A 22060-nucleotide genomic window follows, 5' to 3' on the forward strand; every position below is an offset into this window, starting at 1 on the left:
TGGTTACTTTTTTAAACTCTTAAGTTTTCCTATTACTTTTCTTTCTTTTTTAACTTTAGTAGTACATTTAATTTAATTTCCTATTCTTTTTCAAGGACTAACAAGGGGCTAAGATTGGGAGGACATAGTACAGAAAGCAAGAGAGCATATTCCATAACTTCATTATTATGCAAAGAAAAGAGAATTTAGGGAGGGACAAAGGTACAAAGTAGCCACTTGAGAGCTCTTTCAGTAAAATCCTTGCTTAGCTCAGGACTTCACCCCTGCACCCTCCTTTATTCTCACGACAAAGAGTTAAAGAAAAGTGTCATCACTGTGGTCCCCACTTTATAAATTACAGGGGCTCAGCCCAGTCAGGGATTTTCCCAAGGTCACTACGATAGTGAGCGAGATAGTAAGGATTCCAAGCCAGATCTGCTTACACCGAAGATGATGCTCTTTCTTGTACTGCCGTCTTTTATATATAAAGCCATCACAGCCCTAAGTTCATTTGGCAAATGAACAAAGCAGAGAACCTGAAGAAATACACAAAAAAAGCTTTCCCATTTCCTAGTCCCCTGTAATGAAACCTCTCACTCGGCAGTTTTCAACCTGTGGGTCTCGAGCCCTTTGGGGGTCGAACGACCCTTTCACAGGGGTCGCCTAAGACCATCGGAAAACACATATATAATTACATATTGTTTTTGTGATTAATCACTATGCTTTAATTATGTTCAATTTGTAACAATGCAATTGGGGGTCACCACAACATGAGGAACTGTATTAAAGGGTCGAGGCATTAGGAAAGTTGAGAACCACTGCCTCACTCCTGACTTGACCTGTACCTTTTTCTCCAGGGAAAGCATTCCATCCACCTGCTTGGGAGTCCTCCACACGCAGTACACAGGGCTCGCTGGAGCTGATGCAGAGGAAGTGAAATTGCTTGTGGGGAGGCTGTGGAGTCGCACACATGAACTTGCCCCTGAGAACTTCATTCCCCATATCCTCTCAGGTCCATATGTATATGACTTAATTCATCTGCTTGCAGCATCGTCAGCTCACCAGTACGTACCATGGAATTATTCTTACATCTAAAGAAAGGAATAAAGTTTTTAGAAAATATTGATGTGCTATATATTTCTAGGACGATGGGGGAGACTTTAGTTCTCTGTCTTTTCAAGTATCCCTTTTACACAGGGGTTTTTATATTTAAAAAAATAGACCCTAAGACCACAATTCCAAGCTTCACTCACACCATGGCTTTTGGAGATTAAAAACCAGGTTAGATTAGATTAGACTCACCACAGATAAATTCTTTTAAGAAGTTAAATACCCATTATTTAATTTCTAGTTGGATCCCAAGTGAACAAATGACCTTTGACCTTGATTTGAGCACCTCCACCACCATGACACAACTAATTTAAATTGCACAATTTTAGAAGCTTAATTATTCTTCCCGATATTATGCAAGTACTTAAGAATCTGATCAGTAAAGACTGTTTTACTGATTGTCATTTCCTTCTCTCTCCCTTTTTCTACCTGTTTCTAACTTATGGCCTCATTCATTAGCCAGCAAATGGTCACATGCTCAGAAACACCTGTCATCATTAAGATATATTTTTTTAATTTTTCTTTTGGTGCCCAATTTATAAGGAAAGGCCAGCTAGAAATGGTGATGAAAACAGAACGAAAAAAGGATGGTAAAATTCAAATTCAGGATAAGGGTGAGACAAAATTCAATGAAAGGCAGAAAGTTTGGAGTACAGATGTAGCCAGTCCTTAACAGTGTACAGAATTAGCATCATCAGTACATTGAGCTGAAGATGAACTTAGCTGCTTAAAAATCCATTCCAATCAACTTTTTTTCCTTGGCCAGATAAGCACAAGCTGGTTGATATTGCTATGAGGTTTCCTTCCCTCCATTTCTCATTTTCTAGCTAATTTCTATCTTTGTCCAATATGTTACTGATAATTGCTTTGGCTATTTTCAGATAGAGTGTTGTTCCACTGGGTCCTATTCAAAATTTCTATGAGTGCTTTGAAAGAAAAGGGGCTGGTCACAAGGCAGAGTTCGGATTGATCTGGAGACCTTGGACTTATAATTGTGATATTTTGGTCTGGGTGATATCAGAGGAGACAATTTTCTCTGACACAACAAATAGAGCCTTTCTACCTTTAGTGGATTTTCAAATGCCAATTGTACATTAAGTGGCTAAAAACTAAGGCTGATAAACTCTTTATTCTCCCAAAACAACAACAAAAAAAGTAGAGTACTCATAATAAAAACTTCAGTATTCAAATGTCATTTACAAAGAATACTATATCCTTATAATAAAAAAATTAAGAAATGAACAGTACATCAGAGCTATTTCTTTTTCTTTCTTCAAATTTTCCAAATATAATAAAAAGACTTTCATGTTTAGGTTTGCCTTCTTTTAGTCCTGAAATGATTCAGTCTGCCTGGTTTACACTCCCAATCTCACCTTCCAGAATCCCATTCCACCCCCCACAATATAATTATTGAAAGGAAGTTCTGTTGCCTTTAATCTATTTAGAATGTTACATTTGGTCTCCAGATCTGCAGTATTACATAGGTGATCCCAAATATGTGTGTCTGATACAAGAGACAAACCATAGAGCAAGACCACTAGAAGTGTACCCCATATTGATAGAAAGCCAAACAAATCTCATTTCCTCTTTTACTTAACAAGTAAACATTTGACAAAGATGAAAGTTATTGTTCCCTTGGATGGCATCAGCAAGCTACATATTCAGGGAGGAATGCATTTATATAATGTGTGGTTAGAGGTTAATCAATATTTCATTTCTATTTCATGGCAACCAACTGCTCACATAGGTTATTTGGTTGTTCTGCATTTTTTAGTTAAATGAAATTAATTTATTCCACAACTATGTATTAAGTGCCTACAACAGTCCTTGTTACACAGTAGGCATTTAGTCACTGTTGATACATAGAGCATTTCTTGAGAACTTGCTAGATGTAGACTCAATATTGAGTTCCCTGGCTGAAATCATTCATAAGCAGGCATGGAAATTTTCCCCTGTCAGAGTCCAGAATCTATGACTATGAAATCATTTGCATATCGAGCATTTCTGGCCTCTTCCTTCTTCTACCCGTAGCCATTCTCACCACTGCTAATGAGACAAGTGATCTGATTGCTTGAGCAATGTGCCTGTAAATCCATCTCTAAGACTCTGCTCTACAGTCTGTCCTCCCCTGGGCCCACTGCAGGAAAATAGGCACCATTTGAAACCTGAACCATCCGCTGCCATAGAAAAGCACATGAATCAAATGCCCACAGCAAAGTCTGATGCTCACTGGCTCATTCTCTGTGTAAATCCAATCATGGATGTCATATTGGTTTGTTCAAGAGAGCAGACTCATCAAAAGCTACCACCCCAACAGCTCTTGTGCTATTGGGGAGCTTAGAGATGAAAATAAGCCTACTACTCCCCTCAAGGATCTCCTCACGTGGGGCCTTCCTGGACCCCCTTTTTCTTCAACAGACACCCATGTGTTCTTTGTGTCTTCCCCTGCACTTCAAAAAACCCTTAGAAATACCAGTCATCACATTCTAATGAAATTGTTTGTTTGTATGCTTCTTGAGAACAGGCACTTTGGCTTATTCATCTTTGAAGCTTCAGCACCTCACATGGATGGTTTTCAGATAGATTGTCTTTGTTCTTACTGAGCCAATGAACAAATATCACTTAGCCAGAGCCCAAGAGCCGTATAGACATTGGAAGTATCTATTCAACCTGCTGCCTACCCACCTAACAGTCCTAAAGGTCCTTGCTATGTCATCAAATTATGTAAAACCTAGAAAATATTTTGCTCAATTGTTCTATTAAAACCACATAACTTTTTAACAGGTGTGACCTTGGATCTACTACAAATCCCTTAATTACACAGATGAGGAATCTGAGGTCCCAAGAAGTTAGATCAAGGTCATACAGCTAATGAATGGCAGAGAGAGTATAGAATGCAGTTCTTCCTGCTCCCTGCCCAGTGCTTGGCTTACAATCCACAGTCCAGAATCAGCCTATTGAGGTTCCATTTCTGAAGGGGCTTGGGGAAAGCACTGGCAGTTGAACTAGATTCACAAAGAGGGAGACAACCTCCACCAGACTCCCTATTTGTTTTTCCTTCCCAAAGGCATAAACACTGGCCAAAAAGCTATCTTAGTGCAAAGAATAAGAATGAGGAGAAATCATGGAAATCTACATGATATGCAGCTAATGACATCTAAAGAGGCACCTTAGGACAGTTTTAGGTTTATAATCAAAGATCAAGATGGGCTGTCTCTGGGTCAGATGTTCCGTAGTAACTGAGCTCCAGGAAAGAACTTTGGACCTGCCCTGTTATGAATCTGTGTTCCTGAGGTGGATCTAAAATGTGTATAGCCCATAAATTTTGAAAAAAGGAGAAGGAAACGCTTCCTGAAGCTTTCATCATGCAATACTTCATCCTTCAACTCACCAAGTGTCCATGGAGTATGTACTAAGTGCCAGGCAAGGAGCTGAGCACTGTGGCTACAAAGATGAATAAAACAGAATCTCCCTCTGCTCTCAGGGTGCTCATGGTCTGTGATATCTCCCACCGAGAACTCTTTAGAGGGCCTAGTATACTAGTAAGTCACACATGTGCACACACCTGCAGATACACATACACATGCACACACATACATACACCTACACACACAATGTATTAAAACACATTAGAGTCTCGCTCACAGCTCACTATTTGATACTCAGCACCTACACCCAGAATACTAAGCTTTCTGTCTCACTGCTTAGGCTTCTCCGTATCTCTTGTCCTATGTCCTCAAAACAAAAGGCAAGTGTGTCCAGATGCTGTGAAGGTTTATGGATTGTGTCGCTGCAAAGGTCAAAATGGACACTGCTTCAGAACAGAGGACAATGTGAGCAACAGAAGTTCTTAGGCAAGAGAAAGGACAAGTGAATTCCCTTATCAAACCTTCCCTCTCAGACTGAATGAATGTGATCCTAACATAACTGAGAGGTACTGCTTCTCTTCAGATACCAAATTGTGATTCTGGAGGTATTCACAATCAGCACTATACTAGTATTTGCAATAGTCGCAGACAGAAGTTGAAGAATATTTCACAATATTAAGCAATGCTTGTTACTCTTGAATTTATCCTTATGTAGATATGGACATAATACATGTGAAGTATAATAAAAATTATATTGGCAACCAAATGAACATTATGGTGTTTTTATATTTATAAAAAATAGCCAAATGTAAAAGTAAAATTTAAATGCCAGCTTTATCTAAAATTTGTTATATTCATTGATTACAATTGGTTTTTACCTATTGTTTTTAATAAATCTTGAATATTTTAGGGTGAATGTAATTTTTAAAATATACATGATAATTTTATTTTTTCATCTTTACATGTACTCTGATATTTTTTCAAAATGTAATGAAATTTTATACTTCTGAGAAAAAATACATTTTATCTCTAATCCTTTAGTTCATTTCTATAAACAGCACTTTAATTATGAAAAATATTAAGTAAAACAACATAACTAGTGATTTTGCTATAAAGAGAAAGATATCTTACAGAATAAATATATTATAATTGATGAAATATGCATGTGTTTTATTCAATCAGACATTAGCCCATAATACCAGGACATGCACAGTGATAATTAAATTTAGTCATCTTTAATGTCATGCCAACTTTTTTATTATATAAAAACCATGGCTTCACCCACATTAATTTTATTCTGTCATTACGAAGGTATATCTGTCAAAGTAGAAAGAACGTATTTCATTTCACAGTTTGTTAGCTTGATTTGAAACCTCTATGCATGTAGAAACATGGTTTGTGGGCCTCTGTTTGTCCTCTCATCCCTAGTGCTGAAATGTTAGGGGCGGCCAGTGAAGGAGTCACCAAAAATTAACACAAAATGATTGAAGCTCCAAAGTAAGAGAACAAGTTCAGTAGGAAAATAAGCCTCTTCCCTCTTCTTGAATACTCAGAGGAACCTTACAGGCACACAAGGCCACAGAGACTGTTAAATCTTGGAGCCAGTATCAGAGCAAGACTGATTGGCTTTGCCCAGTGTTCCTGGGAGGACTTTCTATGCAGACAGATGTAGTTTGTGTAGTTTAAGGGTCCCACAAAGTACAAAACATGCAAAAATAACTAAGGGATTTTCAGGTTTAGAGGCTCTGCCAATGGTTTCCGTGTCTTGATTGTCCTGGGACTTAGAAGTGATCAGCCCTGGAAATCCCCAGCTTGGCTCTAACTGGATGGTCTCTGTGGGTCTGTTCCATTGCAGCGTTTAGAGTATATAGAAAAATCCCACTTGCCTGCATCACCCTTATAATACTTATTACTTTCTATTTTGCATTTTATAATTACTTACAGAGCCAGACCTCTCTTGCTGTTCCACTTAAAGAGGAATGGTATATGTCTGATTCATATTTCTGTTTCCCCTCAATGCCTAGCTCTGTAGTCAACACATTTTTCTTGGATAGTTAAATGAAAATAAGAATATTTTTTTTTTACATTTTCAAATTGCAAAGCCTTCATCCCAGAGCAAACATAATCCTGCTAATTATCAACTAATTCTTTTCTTTAAGAATATTCCTCTGTCTTCCTCTTACAGTGGCATTATTACCAACACCATTACTAACCTTGTGGTCAGCCCAAATTTTAACCGAAGATGGGAATTATATACCAGGAGTCAATATGATTTAAGAAATTAATGTTTTAATTCCAGACAAAAATATTCTCTCTTTTATTTTTTAGCATTATTGAGGTATAACTGATTAATAAAATTATAATATATTTAAAGTGTACAACATAATGATTTGATATACATATACATTGTGAAATGATTTTCACCATAAATTAACATATGCATCACGTCAGATAATTACCTGTTTTAGACACGGGTTCTACTCTCATCAAATTTCAAGTATACAATCCAGTATTATCAACTATGATTACCATTATATATATTAGATCCTTAGAACTTAACATCTTATAACTAGAAGTTTGTATCCTTTTACCAATCTCTTATTTCCTCCATCCCCCAGCCCCTGGCAACCACCATTCTACCCTCTGTTTCTATAAATTTGACTTTTTTTAAAGATTCCACATGTAAGTGATACCATGCAGTATTTGTCTTTCTTTATCTGGCTTATTCACTTATAAATGAATAAAGAGTAATTACATTTTCTTTATTCATTTATCTATCGATGGGCACTTTGGTTGTTTCCTTATCTTGTGACTACTGTGACTACTTATGCAATGAACATGACAACAGATACCTCTTTGAGATAGTGAATTTATTTACTTTGGATATATACCCAGAGTGGGATTGCTGGATGAAATGGTAGTTCTCTTTTTAATTTCTTTTTTAAAAATATTTTATTGATTTTTTACAGAGAGGAAGGGAAAGGGATAGAGAGTTAGAAACATCGATGAGAGAGAAACATTCATCAGCTGCCTCCTGCACACTCCCTACTGGGGATGTGCCCGCAACCAAGGTACATGCCCTTGACCGGAATTGAACCTGGGACCCTTCAGTCTGCAGGCCGACACTCTATCCACTGAGCCAAATCGGTCAGGGCCTCTTTTTAATTTCTTGAGAAACCACCATATTGTTTTCCATAGTAGTTGAATCAATTTACACTCCCACCAATAGTATTCAAGGATTCTCTTTTCTCTACATTCTCGCCAGCATTTATCTCTTGTTTTGTTTGTTTGTTTCAAAGTAGACATTCTAATTGGTATGAAAACACATCTTATTGTATTTTTTTAAAATATCTAAAAATAAATTATTCACTTATTTTTTAAAATAAATGTATTGGGGTGGCATTGGTTAATAAAGTCACATGTATTTCAAGTGTACAATTCTATGCTACATCATCTGTATGCCCACTACCAAAGTTAAATTTTCTTCCATTACCATATATTTGACTTCCTTTACTCTTTACTACTCCCCCAACAATTCCCTCTGGTAACCATCATACTGTTTCTGTGTCTATGAGTTTTTGTTAGTTTTTCTTACTTGTTGCTTCCAGTTTTATATTTTACATAGTATGAGTGAAATCATATGGTTCTTGACTTTTATTGTCTGGCTTATTTCACTTAGTGTATTCTCAAGGTCCATCCAGGTAGTCACAAATGGCAGTATTGCATATTTTGTTATGGTTGGATAGTATTCCATTGGATATATGTACCACATCTTCTTTATCCAATCATCTATGGAATGTAGAGGGCTCCCCAGGGAAGACACATGGGCATGCTTCCTAAAATATTGTCAGCTGAACCCAAGGTGACTGGCAGAGCCGAGCCTTGGATACACATCTAACCAAGACAGCGATGTGTTCTCAGCATTGACTCTTATCTTTGCTCCCCAGGTGTCGGGGAGTGGGTTTTATTTATTGTAAATCCAGCCAAGCACCAGGAATGATAGGACTCTCCTCCCTCTGACTGGCCCCGCCCTATGGGAGGGGCCCTGAGGTGGAGCCACGCCCTCAGGTTCCTGACTACTCATAGCGCCCCACCAGCAGGCTGCCCAGAACTGATGGTATAAATTAAACATGCGGTTCCGGTGCTGGGGCTCTGTTCATCTATCAGAGGGCAGACGCCACACCCAGGCCCAGCTTTTCCCTCTATTTCTGTCTCAGTCTCATTTTTCATTCTTCCTTAGCCCTCGTTGAGTACTACTCAAGATTCTTGAACCCCCGCGTTCTCTCTTTCCACGCTGGTCGTGGGAAGAGAGAGCGTACCCCCACAATGGAAGGACACTTTGGTGTCTCCATGTCTTGGCCACCGTGAATAACACTGCAATGAACATTATTGTGGTTTTGACTTATATTTCCCTGATAATTAGTGATATTGAGCATCTTTTCATATACCTGTTGGTTTTTTGTATGTTTTCTTTGGAAAATGTCAAGTCCTTTGCCCATTTTTAAGTAGTTTTGTTTCTATTGAATTGTATGAGTTCTTTGTATATTTTGAATAACCACTTATTGGATATGTGGTTTGCAAATATTTCTTCCATTTAATACCTTTCCTTTTCATTTTGTTAATGGTTTTTGTTTTTTCTTTGCCATGCAGAAGCTTTTGAGTTTTATGTACTCCTACTCATCTATTTTGCTTTTGTTGCCTGGGCTTTTGGCCCAATATCAAAGAGCTTACCCCCTATGTTTTCTTTTAAGAGTTTTACAGCTTAAGGTCTTACATTCAAATATTTAATCCATTTTGAGTTTATTTTTGTTTATGGTTTGAGTAGGAGTAGAGATTCATTATTTTGCCTATGGATATCCAGTATTCCCAGAACCATTTATTAAAGAAACTATTCTTTCCCCATTGTATATTCTTGGCTCCTTTTTTGAAAATTAATTGACTATCATGCATGAATCTATTTCTGGGCTCTTTATTCAGTTTCATTGATCTATTTTCTGTTTTTATGTCAATTGCATATACTGCTTTTATTACTATAACTTTGTGATGTAGTTGAAATCAGAAAGTATGATGCCTCCAGTTTTGTTCATCTTTCTCAAGATTGCTTTAGCTATTTGGGTCTTTTATGGTTCCATACAAATTTTAGGGTCATTTGTTCTATTTCTGTGAAAAATGACATTGGAATTTTAATAGGAATTGCATTGCATATGTAAATCACTTTGGGTAGTATGGACATTTAAACAATATATATTCTTCCAATACATAAAGGTATGAGCACAGATGATCTTTCCATTTATTTGTATCTTTTTCAATTTCTTTCATCAATGTTTTATAGTTTTCAATGTACAGATCTTTCACCTCCTTAAATTTATTTATCAGTATTTTATTCATTTTGATGCTATTATAATTGGGGTTTTCTTAATTCCTCTTTCAGATAGTTGTTAATGTAGAGAAATACAACTGTTTTTGTAAATTGATTTTGTCTTCTACAACTTCACTGAATGTGTTTATTAGTTCTAACAGTTTTTGTGTGTGGACTCTTTAGAGTCTTCTGCATATACTATCATGTAATATGCAAACAGAGACAATTTTATGTCTTCCTTCCCAATTTACTTTCTTTTCCTTGCCTGATTGGTCTGGTTAAGACTTCCAGCACTATATTAAAAAAAAAACAAGATGAGAGTACACACTCCTGTCTCATTCCTTGTCTTATTCCTGATCTTAATCTCTTCCAAAAAATAGAAGAGAAGGGGACACTCCCAGACTTATTTTATCATGCCAGCATTACCCTGATATCAAAGCCAGACAAGGACACTACAAGAAAAGAAAATTACAGGTAAATATCCCTGATAAACATATATGCAAAAATCCTCAACAAAATATTAGCAAAACAAATTCAATATTACATTAAAAGGATCGGACACCATGATCAAGTTGCATTTATCCTAGGGATGCAAGGATGATTTCACATATACAAAACAAGTATGATATGCCACCTTAACATGTGAGTGATTAAAATCTTAAGATCATATCAATAGATGCAGAAAAAAATTGACTAAATTCAGCATTCTTTCATAATAAAAACTATCCAAAAATTGAGTAAAGAAGGAACATACCTCAATATAATACAGGCCATATATAACAAGCCCACAGCTAATGTCACCTTCTTCCTGGACTTTACATTGTTGTTGTTTTTTTTAGGACACAATTTTTATTCTTGAAGCTGAAAGGAACAAATTCAACAGTTCGAAACAAACAACAGCAACACATGCTCCTTTTCCAGTAAAGATCCCTATTTGACAAAAGCCAAACTCCTTGGCTCTGTCTGGTGGCTTCTAGAATAAAAAAATGTTGCACTTAAAGTCCTTGTCAAGAACTATCCTCTGGCCCTGGACAGTGTGTTTCAGTTGGTTGGGCATTATCCCATGCACCAAAACATTGCCAGTTCGATTCCTGGGTTGCAGGTTCAATCCCTGATAGGGGGCATGCAGGAGGCAGTCGATCGATATTTTGCTCTCACATAGATGTTTCTCTCTCTCTCTCTCTCCCTCCGTCCCTCCTTCTCCCTTATTCTCTCTCCAAAATACAATAAAGAAGTCTTAAAGAAAAAAAAAGAATGTACTCTGCTCCCAGACAACTCTGAAATTGCAGACATTGAGCTTCTTCTGATGATGAAACGATTTCCTATTCCCAGTACTTAGGATAATGGTACATGAGACAAATAAAAAAAAATTGCAATTCCATTAATTTCAGGTAGTGTTTTCATTCCAAGTAAGTTATGAGATCAAATATATGGAAATGATCCTCCAAATTTAAAACAGAACTTTCAAGCACATGAGTAAATGCTTCTTCTCTAAGTTAAGATCTGGGGGGAAGTTTTAAATTTCAGATGCATGTTTTCCCTTTTGATATCAATGTCTGCCAGTAAATAAAAATTTGGGTTGCTCCCAAAATCAATATATTGGATCTAGAAAACATTTTACCTCCCTCTCTTTCTCAAACCCATTGAAAGGACAACAAAGATACACGAAAAGAATAGAAATCATAAAAGTTCTAAGAACTGAAGAATAGGACATAAGTGGGCCAAAGATTTGGTAAATTATCTTGAAAATGAATGGCATATGAGATTACACTAATGGATAAAACAGAAAAGAGAAAAGGGTACAACTTGGAGCATAAGAAAAGGCACGAGAGAAGGTACAATGAATGTGAGAGCTGCTACTCCACAAAAAGACCTCTGAAATTGGAGGTCTGGAAGTGAGCAGACACTAATGCAGCTGATTGAAGAATCTATGGGCTGGGCTTTTAGGTGGTGCATAATGAAGAAGGCTATGTTTCTGATGTCAACAAGAAAAATGAAAGGAAACTAGAAATTCCAATAAAAATAAAATGCTGTACAAAACATCATGGCAAAAATATGAAGCATGATTACAAGAACTTTGCAGAATATAAGAGAATATTGAACTTGGAACTTGAAATATTCTACTTCAAACAGTTTTGATTTAAGAACATAAATTATATTGCCTCTCTAACCACACTCTGGTTCTGCAGTGAATAATATTGAGTAATATCATAATATTGTCAATGATGCTGATTACTTTTTGGTTTTCAGACTCAATATGTAGATAAAGCATGAAACACTTAATTAAAGTTACCATTCACAATGTAAATGCTGTCAACCTTGGCAATGTAAAAATAATAGAACTGACCAACAGCAGGTGTTGGGGAGGGGGTGAAAAATGGGAGAGAATGTAGAAGGGATCAACTCCATCACATTTTACACCATGGGTAGTTATTCAGTACATCTGAAGCTGATGGAACAAGGAATAAAAGTATAAACAGTAAAAGAGACAAAAGAAAAAAGGGGGGAGAAGGTACAGTGAAAAGGAGTGGTCAATGAGAGCTGATTAGTCATTTTAGTTATTTTTTACAGCAAGGACTTAAAAGACAATCTTGAATTTATAAGCTAAAAAATAAATGTTTAAAGTTCCATGAAATAGATATTTAGAGGTAACCTCTAGAAGGCTAAAAACAGAAAATATCACAGCTGGTGGTCTCCTGGGAATTGGGCTATAGCTAATGGAAAGACACAGACTTTTCATTTGGCACCCTTATCCCTCAATCAATGAGAAAATGATTCCATATAATAATAGAAACTTGACAGCAGGTTAAATTTCCATGGTCTTTAACCCCAAGGTCAGTGGCTACCTCACTGGAATTCTCCAAGTCTGGTATGTGTAACTTTTGAGGCTGTAGGAGCAGGTCTTCTGAAATATCACCAACTGTCTGCTTGTTTTTCCTGCCAGAATCACCATTTTTCTATGGATGCCATCTTATTTTAAAATCAAGCATCATCGCCCTAACTGGTTTGGCTCAGTGGATAGGGCATCGGCCTGTGGACTCAAGGGTCCCAGGTTCGATTCTGGTCAAGGGCATGTACCTTGGTTGCGGGCACATACCCAGTAGGGAGTGTGCAGGAAGCAGCTGATTGATGTTTCCCTCTCACCGATGTTTCTAACTCTCTATCCCTCACCCTTCCTCTCTGTAAAAAAAATAAATAAATAAAATAAAATAAATCAATAAAATATATATTTTTTCAAAAAGCATCATAAATCTCTCTGTATTTCTCTTTAATAAGGTGTGCTGCTCAAGTCCAGGAATTCCTCACTTTTGAGCTACCAGAAAAGAAAAAGTTGCCAGAACTGACATCCTAAAAATAAGACATGTCTACTTTGAGCTCTAGCAGAGGGTACACTTCTGGAGCACTCTTAGAAACTTCTGAATCCTAATGACAAGGATGGAAGAATGGCTATTAAATTCTAGAAATAGTCCCTCTGCCTAATTTAAATGCCAAAGCCAAGTGCTAAAGAAGCAGAGGATAAAATGGAATGCTGTTCAATCTGCTTCAGGAGATGAGAGGTTGCCCTATTTTTCCTCCACTCCATCTTCCTCCAGCCTCTAAGCATACCCCTAACTTCACTTGACTTTGCTTGGTTTAGCATACTCCTAGCATCACTTCACTTTGCTTGGTTTAATTTGTCTTAGCATCACGTCAGCTTATTTGAACATATGATATAATTCTGAGAGAACAAATTAAATTATCAACATTTCTTAAAAGAATAGACATTCAATTTGACAAAGTTGTTTAAAAGCACATAGATTTTTAAGGAATACAAACTTATTGTAGGGTTTCAAATTAGAAAGTTTAAATAAGTTGGGTAAGAGCACACAGCCTGCAAGTAGTAGAGTACAGCTCAGAATTGTTGTCTTAACTAAATAATGATTAGGAATACGAAGAGATAATAATCCTCAAACCTATACATCTACAATAGACTTAGCGAGCATTGCCTGACCTGAAAATTGATGATGGTACAAAGTTTTTTATACATATTGGAAAATTTCTACTGAGGTTTATTCTAAGCTTTTAGGGGCTACTTAAGTTCAGGGAAATAAAAATTTGGATTTTTTCCCCCTTCAGATAAATCACAAAGAGATTGGGACAAAAAATCATTCCATCTGATTATACCAATCCCTGAGAATATTAAACACCAAAGTGTTCTATTCTGGAATAAAAAAGGTTTTTTAAAAGGTTAACCTATTTTCATTCCAGTATTGCAGAATTAACATAAAATATATTTTTCCTAAAATATGTCAACCTTTTAACCCAATTTTCCTTCTCTTTATATGCCTAAATGTAAATACATAATGTCTTAATTATTATGGACAACAGTAAAAAATTTTAAGAACACTGCCCTAAATCTACACTGACCATTTTCATAATGTAGCTCTCTCTCTATTTTACCTTAAACCTGGTCTATATTACCTGGGAATTTATATTGCTTGCTAGAATTAATCTGAAAATAGATTACATTTTACCAGGCAATACCAAGTGATAATTTTAGTTGCTTGGAGCACTGTGTTAAGATTTTAATGTTCCAAGTTCAGTGGTAAGAAAGACCCTAATCAATTGATATATTTACTATGGAAGCAAAAAGAGTAAAATGACAGTATGTTCTTGTTATCTCTGTCAGGTGGTCAAATCTAACACAGTTTTAAATGTTAGTTTGTATTTTCTAAAATAAAACACAATTTCATAAATTGAAATTCTGTAATATAAAAAACTATACTGAGCCTTCAGAAATCACCAAATTGTCAGTTACCCAACTGCCCCCAAAAGAAGATGGAAGTAATCCAATATAAATATCAACTTGTCATTCAGAGTCCTGGAAGTTAAAGTCATAGGAATCATATAACATGGTAACTTAAGCCCTCTAACTTAACACCGTCTTTTTCTAAATCTAGTTGATTTCTCTAGGGATTATTACTATCATAGGCTAGAAATATTTTCTTTATTTTTAAAAAATATTTTCTTTTGAATAAATATGGTTGCCTAGTAACAGACCCATGGAAATATATCTAAACTACATATGATCAAGGAGATATCACAGATCAGTGAGAAAGGGGAGGATGATTCTGGGACAACTAACTACTAGCATTTTTTTAATGTTTCAGTTAGATCCTCATCTCACAAAAATATTAAAATTAATTCCATATGGATTAGATTTAAATGTGAAAGGTTATGTCATTTTTTTCATACCTACAAAAAAATAGGTGAATTTTTACCTAATCTCTGATTAGGGAAAGAATATTTAAGTTGAAATTCAATGGATGTAATGACAAAGAAAAAGATCAAAGATAATAACTGTCAACATTGTTTTTTCTTCATAGAACATTTTATAAATAGCTGTCTCAAATTATTAAAAATGTTAACGCATATACATTTTTTTTCAAAACACCAAAAGCAAAAACTGAAAACACACACACCTAAAGGTTAAATAAATTGCTCTAGTTAAGAATGCTTTGGTTTAAAGGAATGGTTATCTATTCCCAAGGAAAACTTATGGGGAATCTAACTGAAATGAAGTACAGGAAGTATAGCTAGATCTCATGGCAGGAGGAAAATGATTAGGTAGCTCTTCTCTCCATCTCCATCTCCATCTCTCTCTGATGCACTTGGTCTCTTTTCTCTGTCCTCAGCACACCTCCTGTGCTTTTCTTCTGAAGGAAACCATGCCCGCTCTTCCCCTATAACTTCAATTTATGTGGGGCTTTAATTGGTCTTGGTGCCAATTTTAGCTCCAGAACTCATTACCATCATACTGCCTCAGTCTTTCAGTGTCTTAGTCCCAAACTTATGGAAAGAAGATGTAATAGGCCCAACGTGGTCATGTTTCTACACATGGTTCAGCCAGGTATGCCCACTGGGTAAAAGGGTCTCTCATGGACATAGAACTGGTGAAGTCTATCTATTATTCAGTAGGTCTGGGTACAAGGCAACTCCAAAGATTGGGACATGGTGGGCAAACACCAAAGACACATCTACGACACATTTGATGGTACTGTGATGTTAACATAAAGCTTCACAATCAGTAGTTAAGCAAGAAAGCCTACTGCAAAGTTTTACGGTCAAAATCATCTCCAATGTGTGAAGAAAATGAGCATGGCTATGTTAGCAGTACAAGACAAGGGTGACATTTTGTGTTTTGGGGTTTTTTTTTATACTTGTTTGTACTTTTCAAAGTTTCTACCACAAACATGCATAATTCTAATAATCAGGAAGGCAATAAAGTAAAAGACCAAAGAAAAGCCAAACAATGTTAGAAAAGAAGTGCCAAGTATTCATTAGGTGGAGTTCTCAGGTCATTTTTTGTGACATGTCCCAACTTTCAATCCCACCATCCACTCTGCTATTCTCGTGGCTTTCCCTGACCAGTGGATGCTCCTCATCCCTCAAGGCATAAATGAAACAGTCAGCCTTCCTCCACTGCCATTGTCCCAACAAGACTCCTCATCTGTGTCTTTTAATCTTGAATTCATAGCTCTACTATAATCCTCATCCCAACTGTGTTTTTGTTAGCTGTCTATGCCTCTGTCCTCCCAGCTACACTTGCAACTCCTTTTAAGGAGTTAATAACGTATCCTATTTTATGTTTCATCAGCAGCTAGCACAAGATGTGAGAAAGAGTAGATTCTCAAAAAATGTTTTGCTGAATAAATGTTGAAAAGTCAGAGTTCTTTCTGTTAGGTCGCCGAAGGAGGAACGTATGAGGTCAGAGTGGTGAGGGATTATGAATTTATTCAATCATCCGCATACCAAGTGGCTGAGCCTGGATGGCTCCAGAATCCAGTGACAGGAGTCAGCGGCTTTTAAAGGACTTTTGGCGGGCTTTTTCTGGGCAGAGAATTATTTGTGCATTCCCAGAGGGGAGATAATGGAATGTGATCACCACAAGTGAAATGTGGTCTCAGCAAAGGGAATGTCCATAGTGAAATGGCCTGAAAAGCCAGTTATTCAATTATTTGATCAAATCTAACACTTTCTTTATTAGGGTCAGAGACTTTAATTGTTCTCATACCAAAAACATTTTTTTAAAATAAGAAAATAAATGAGATGTTTGTGACAAACTAAGAAAAAAACAAAACATGGACTTCAAAGCCCAGCAGACAGGCTTTGAATCCCAAGCTCCATTCCTCACTAGTTGGGTAAATTATTAAGTTTTCCTGAGCCTCAATTTCCACATCTTTAAAATGAGGATGATAAAAAAAAGCTGTGGCACATTTGCACCATGGAATACTATGCATAGTAAAAAAGAAGGATCTCTTATCCTTTGAGGCAGCATGGAGGGATCTGGAAAGTATTATGGTAAGTGAAATAAATCAGTCGGAGAAAGACAAGTATCACATGATCTCACTGATATTTGGAATCTAATGAACAAAATAAACTGATGAATAAAGTAGATCCAGAGATATAGAAAAATGCAACAGAATAATGAATTTCAAAGGGACGGTGGGGAGCTTATATGCATATCCATGAACACATATAATAATAAATAATAAATAAAATTAGGGCAAAAACATTTTTTACACAGAGTTGACTTAAAGATTAAAGGTGAAATATTTAAAATGGTTGGCACATAGTAGGAGCTTAACAAATGGCAACTATTATTCATATTGGGGTTATTAACTTGACAATGAAATGGGCAGGCAATACCTAGAGATTTGTAAACTAATGGAAAATACATGGCATTTGAATTATTTTTCAAAACTGATTAAAAGGGATTTTTCACCAAAGTCACTAATCTATATATATAAAAGGCTAAGTGTCCATCTGACCGGTAGCTATGATGCACACTAACCACTAGAGGACAGACACTCAATGCAGAGCTGCCAAGCTGTGGTGACTTGGCAGAGGTGGTTCTCGGGTGACACATCCCAGAACCAGAGAGGAGGGGCTGCGCTATTCCACCTTCGGCTATGGGTTATGTTATTGCTGCCAGCCCCAAATCTGGTTTACTGCACACTTGCATTTGTGTTCCACACCCCAGTGCTGCCCTAGGTGCAGCTGGCTGGCCAGAGAGGGACCGAGGGAGGTTGGCTCCAGGGTGTGTCCGCCCATCTTGCCCAGTCCCGCCCCACTGGCCACCTTCTAATTAATTTCCTTTCAATGTGCATGAATCTGTGCACCAGGTCACTAGTATATTATAAATGTAAATAAATGCCAGTACCTCTAGAATGTACAAAGTTGGAAAAGTTATGTGAAATCCTAGAGACATTAGGACTTACAGAGGCTGTGTGATCAAATTTTAGCCCTTAACACACTATTTCAGACCACCATTTTCAGCTGAGAGGCCATTAATCCATTAAAGCACATTATTTCAAACAAATCTCAGGTTGTCAAACTCTGCTATTGCACTTTTCTGTTAAGTGGGGTCAGATTTTTTCTATTTTGTTAGCTGTGGTCAAAAACACAATGGATGGCTTATCAGTAAGGACATTCTAAGAGAAAGGAACAGGCCTGGCCACAGAATGCAGAGAGATTCATCTTTGCCTGGAATATGATGAACTGAAGAGAGAGAGAGAGAGAGAGAGAGAGAGAGAGAGAAACAATAAAATTTCTGGTCTGGATCAAATGGAATCTCCAAAAAGCAAGGTTCTGAGGAGACAGCACCCACTTGCTGTGGGTGAACTTGGTGGGAATCTGTGAGTGGGGCAGGGAATCGCTTGGTTGTGTGCTAAATACTTTGTGTTTTATTATATTATGCACTTTTTAAATACATAGCTATTGAGCATCTACTGTGTGGAAGACCCACACTGAGGAGTGGCCAGTATACAAAGGCAAAGGTAAGGCCCAGGCCCAAGGGAATTTCCACTCCACTCGGGAAGCATGACAAACTCACAAACAGCACCAGCATCAGGTCATGCAGGTTATGTGTCACAATGCATACCTCTTAAGCACCCTGCAAGCATCACCTGGTTTCAAAGGACTCTTGGAAGCTCAAACATTATCAAAGGTTCAGAACACTCACTGAAAAGGTATTCATGAACAAACATGGTAGTCCAAGGACTGAATAAGACTTTACAAGGAACATTTCCCGAAGCATATGCATGTTGTAAATATTTTTCTTCTAGACTTTAAATTGCCTCTATTAATGACTTTTATTATAATAGTTATATAAGCTCCCTCCTTGGGGTCTTTGCACCTACCATTCCTTCCTCTTAAACCTCTCTCCCACGCCCCCAATTTTACAAGTCCTGCTCCCTCATCCATTCAGATTTCTGATCAAATGCCACCTCCTTAGAGGTGCTTGTCCTCCCATTGCTTCTCTCTCTCTCCTTCTCTCTCTCTCTGTTTCTCTCTCTCTTTCTCCCTCTCTCTCTCTGTTGCCTCCTTTCTGCTTTATGTATTTATCTGATGATATATGTTATTACTCAAACTGTATTATTGTATTTGTTTACTTTCTGTCTCTCCTTGCAGAAAGTCATGAACACTTCTGTCTATTTCACCAGGATCACCCGAGGCCTAGAATATTAATTACCTGCTCATAGAAGACACCTTATAAAATTTTTTCAATGACTAAAAGGATGAAGTGCCTCCTTAGAAACATTATATTCCTTTAAATAATCTCAAGAATGGCAAATCTTGCCCTAGCTGGTTTGGCTCAGTGGATAGAGTGTCGGCTTGTGGACTGAAGGGTTCCAGATTCGATTCCGGTCAAGGGCACATGACCCAGTTGCAGCTCGATTCCCCTAGTAGGGGGCGTGCAGGAGGCAGTCAACCAATGATTCTCATCATTGATGTTTCTGTTTCTCCCTCTCCCTTCCTCTCTGAACTCAATAAAAATATATTTTTTTAAAAAATAGCAAATCTTTATTTAGAGGATGTGAATTTGAATTTTTGAATCAATCAAGTTCCCTTAGAGCTTTCTGGTAAATAAGATGGGTGAAGAGACTGAACTCGTCCACTCATTCATTCAACAAATACTTATGTTGACAGTAACTGTGTGCCAGGCACTATTCTAGGTGCTAGATTATTTGGTCCGTCCAAAAGAAAATGTAACTATAAAGCAAGATGATGGGCTTTGTTATGTGATGCTAAACTGAATCTGAAGGGTTCCAAAGATGTCTCACACAATAGCCGCACAACCAAAACGGAAGTAAAACTTGAGAAAATGATCACTCAGGGTGCAGATGTGGAGATCCTGGCATGTTTGTTTTTAAAAGACAGGTTTCAGCCTTTTATGATTCACTTTCTATAAATAGATTCTCTTGGGTTCCCAAAGAGGCAGGAAGGGGAGGGGTGCTATAGTGAGGTCTCCTCCAAATTATTCTGGACATCGCAATGTGGAGCAGACTCATCTCCCACAGCTGTTTGTGTGTGGAAAATGAGTGAGCCTGCAAGTTGAAGCTGAGACAGTTTTGGGGTTCACAGAGACAGGGGAAAATATTTTCAGATATAAGTAAAGATCCTAAAGACATACATGTGGATAATATATATATGCAAATAAATAGCTCATATTTGTTATTGTTGTTTGTTTCTTCCCACTCAGGGTCCAGAACAGAAATTATGTGGTTAGTATTCCTGGCTTATAATACAGTCCTTTAGAACAAGATTATCTAAATTGAATCCTAATGGTGTTTAATACTTATCTACACCTAACCGTGCTTGAAAGTTCTAGTCTATTGTGTATGTGGTAAATTCTACAGCCTGGCCAACTCAGCACTCATCAGTACCAAATTGTGAAGCACCAGATTTTGCTTTGCCTTTCTCTAAATGACTGTCTTTGCAGGTTCTTCATTCCCAACAACACCTTGCACTTTGTGTTTAGTTACAATAAATATTTCCCCAGCAACTCCACAGGGGAGCCTTCTGGTAGAAATTATTTTTGGTGGCTCCCCTGCTTCCACAACCTTTTGAGTACAGCAGACCCCAAGAGCCGGATGTCCAAATTATAACAGTTAAATCCACGTGGCTGCAGGACCCATACAGCGGTGGCTTCCGTCAGCTCTTAAATAAAATATTAGATGTGTGCCTATTGTTTGTGAGCTGTCCACCATCCCTTGTTCAGCTGGCTGGGGTTAAAGGGTATGTAGATTAGTTGGCCAGCTGTTTGGTAATTGTCAAAGCCAGTTACTTGGTAACCCATAGAATAACATTCTCTGGAGGTAGAGTCTTTGTTGCTAAGCAGTAAATCCAGGTAAAATAACCTTTCTCTAGTTCTTATGTCCAGTCTTAAAACACAGGGTATAGGTTGGCTTGTCTCTCCTACAGGCTGCCCACCCCTTTTGTTTTTTTTGCCCAGGCCATGAAATGAGTGCTGATAACGTGGTCAGCCCTCATGTGCTGGAACTAGTTCACTGCTGGTGCAGGCTGGGAAGCAGGCAAATGGCAGGGGGCAGGTTTTGTGGATCGTGGTATCTCCCCTGCCAGGTAAGTATGGCAGGGGGCAGGTTTTATTCAGCTGTGCTCACAGGTTGCCACTGGCATAATGTACCTTCCAGATCTTGGTTCGTGATTCGCCAATATATCAGTCAGATGGGCACAGAGAAGATCAAAACAATTACAGAGATTTAATGAAAAGGAAGGAAAGTGTGTGCCTGATGATATAACAACTCTGTTGCTGTTATTATTGTTATTATTTGTTCCAATTTAAAATAGCTTATTGCCCTCAATACTTACACAAATGTTTGTTTGTTTTGTGTTGTTGTTGTTGTTTAATGAGCAAGAGTACTGAGAAGGAGGGGACTCAGGCAGGAAATCCTCACTTCAGTCTCCAGAGACTGAACCGACTTCCACCTCTAAGGGGTTGATTGCATACGAGATAATCAACCCCCTCCACAAAACAACTATACCTCTTACTACCTCAGAATTTTTGGGGAGGTCAGGAAATAATGTTACAGGTGAATATCTCAGGTAAATTCCACTCATTATTTTTATTGTCTCATCGGGCAGCATTGCAGTAGAAGAGAAATAAGAAAGTGGTGTTTTGGTTTCCTTAATCAACTATGAATTCAAGGACATTATGTTAACTGAAATAAGTTAGATGGAAAAAGACAATACCTATGATTTCACTTATATGTGGAATATAAAACAACAAAGTAACAAACTAACAAAATAAAACAAAACAAACTCACAGATACAGATCAACAGAATGGTGGTTGAGGGAGGGTGAATTGGGGTCAAATATATAGTAACAGTTGGAAACTAGACTTTTGATTGTGAGCACACAATACACACACACACACACACACACACACACACACACACA

General features: G+C 37.4%; 1 long non-coding RNA gene across 1 annotated transcript in view; it reads right to left on the reverse strand.

Moving 5' to 3' along the window:
• Positions 1 to 816: 816 nt before the first annotated feature.
• LOC106724476 overlaps positions 817 to 22060 on the reverse strand; it is a 55696-nt gene continuing 34452 nt past the window's right edge. The window contains exon 3 of the long non-coding RNA XR_001360280.1: positions 817 to 1070. This is a non-coding gene — a long non-coding RNA (uncharacterized LOC106724476). The remainder of the gene's footprint in view (positions 1071 to 22060) is intronic.

The sequence above is a fragment of the Myotis brandtii genome, unplaced genomic scaffold (genome assembly GCF_000412655.1).
Source record: "Myotis brandtii unplaced genomic scaffold, ASM41265v1 scaffold84, whole genome shotgun sequence".
NCBI classification, from domain to species: Eukaryota; Metazoa; Chordata; class Mammalia; order Chiroptera; family Vespertilionidae; genus Myotis; species Myotis brandtii.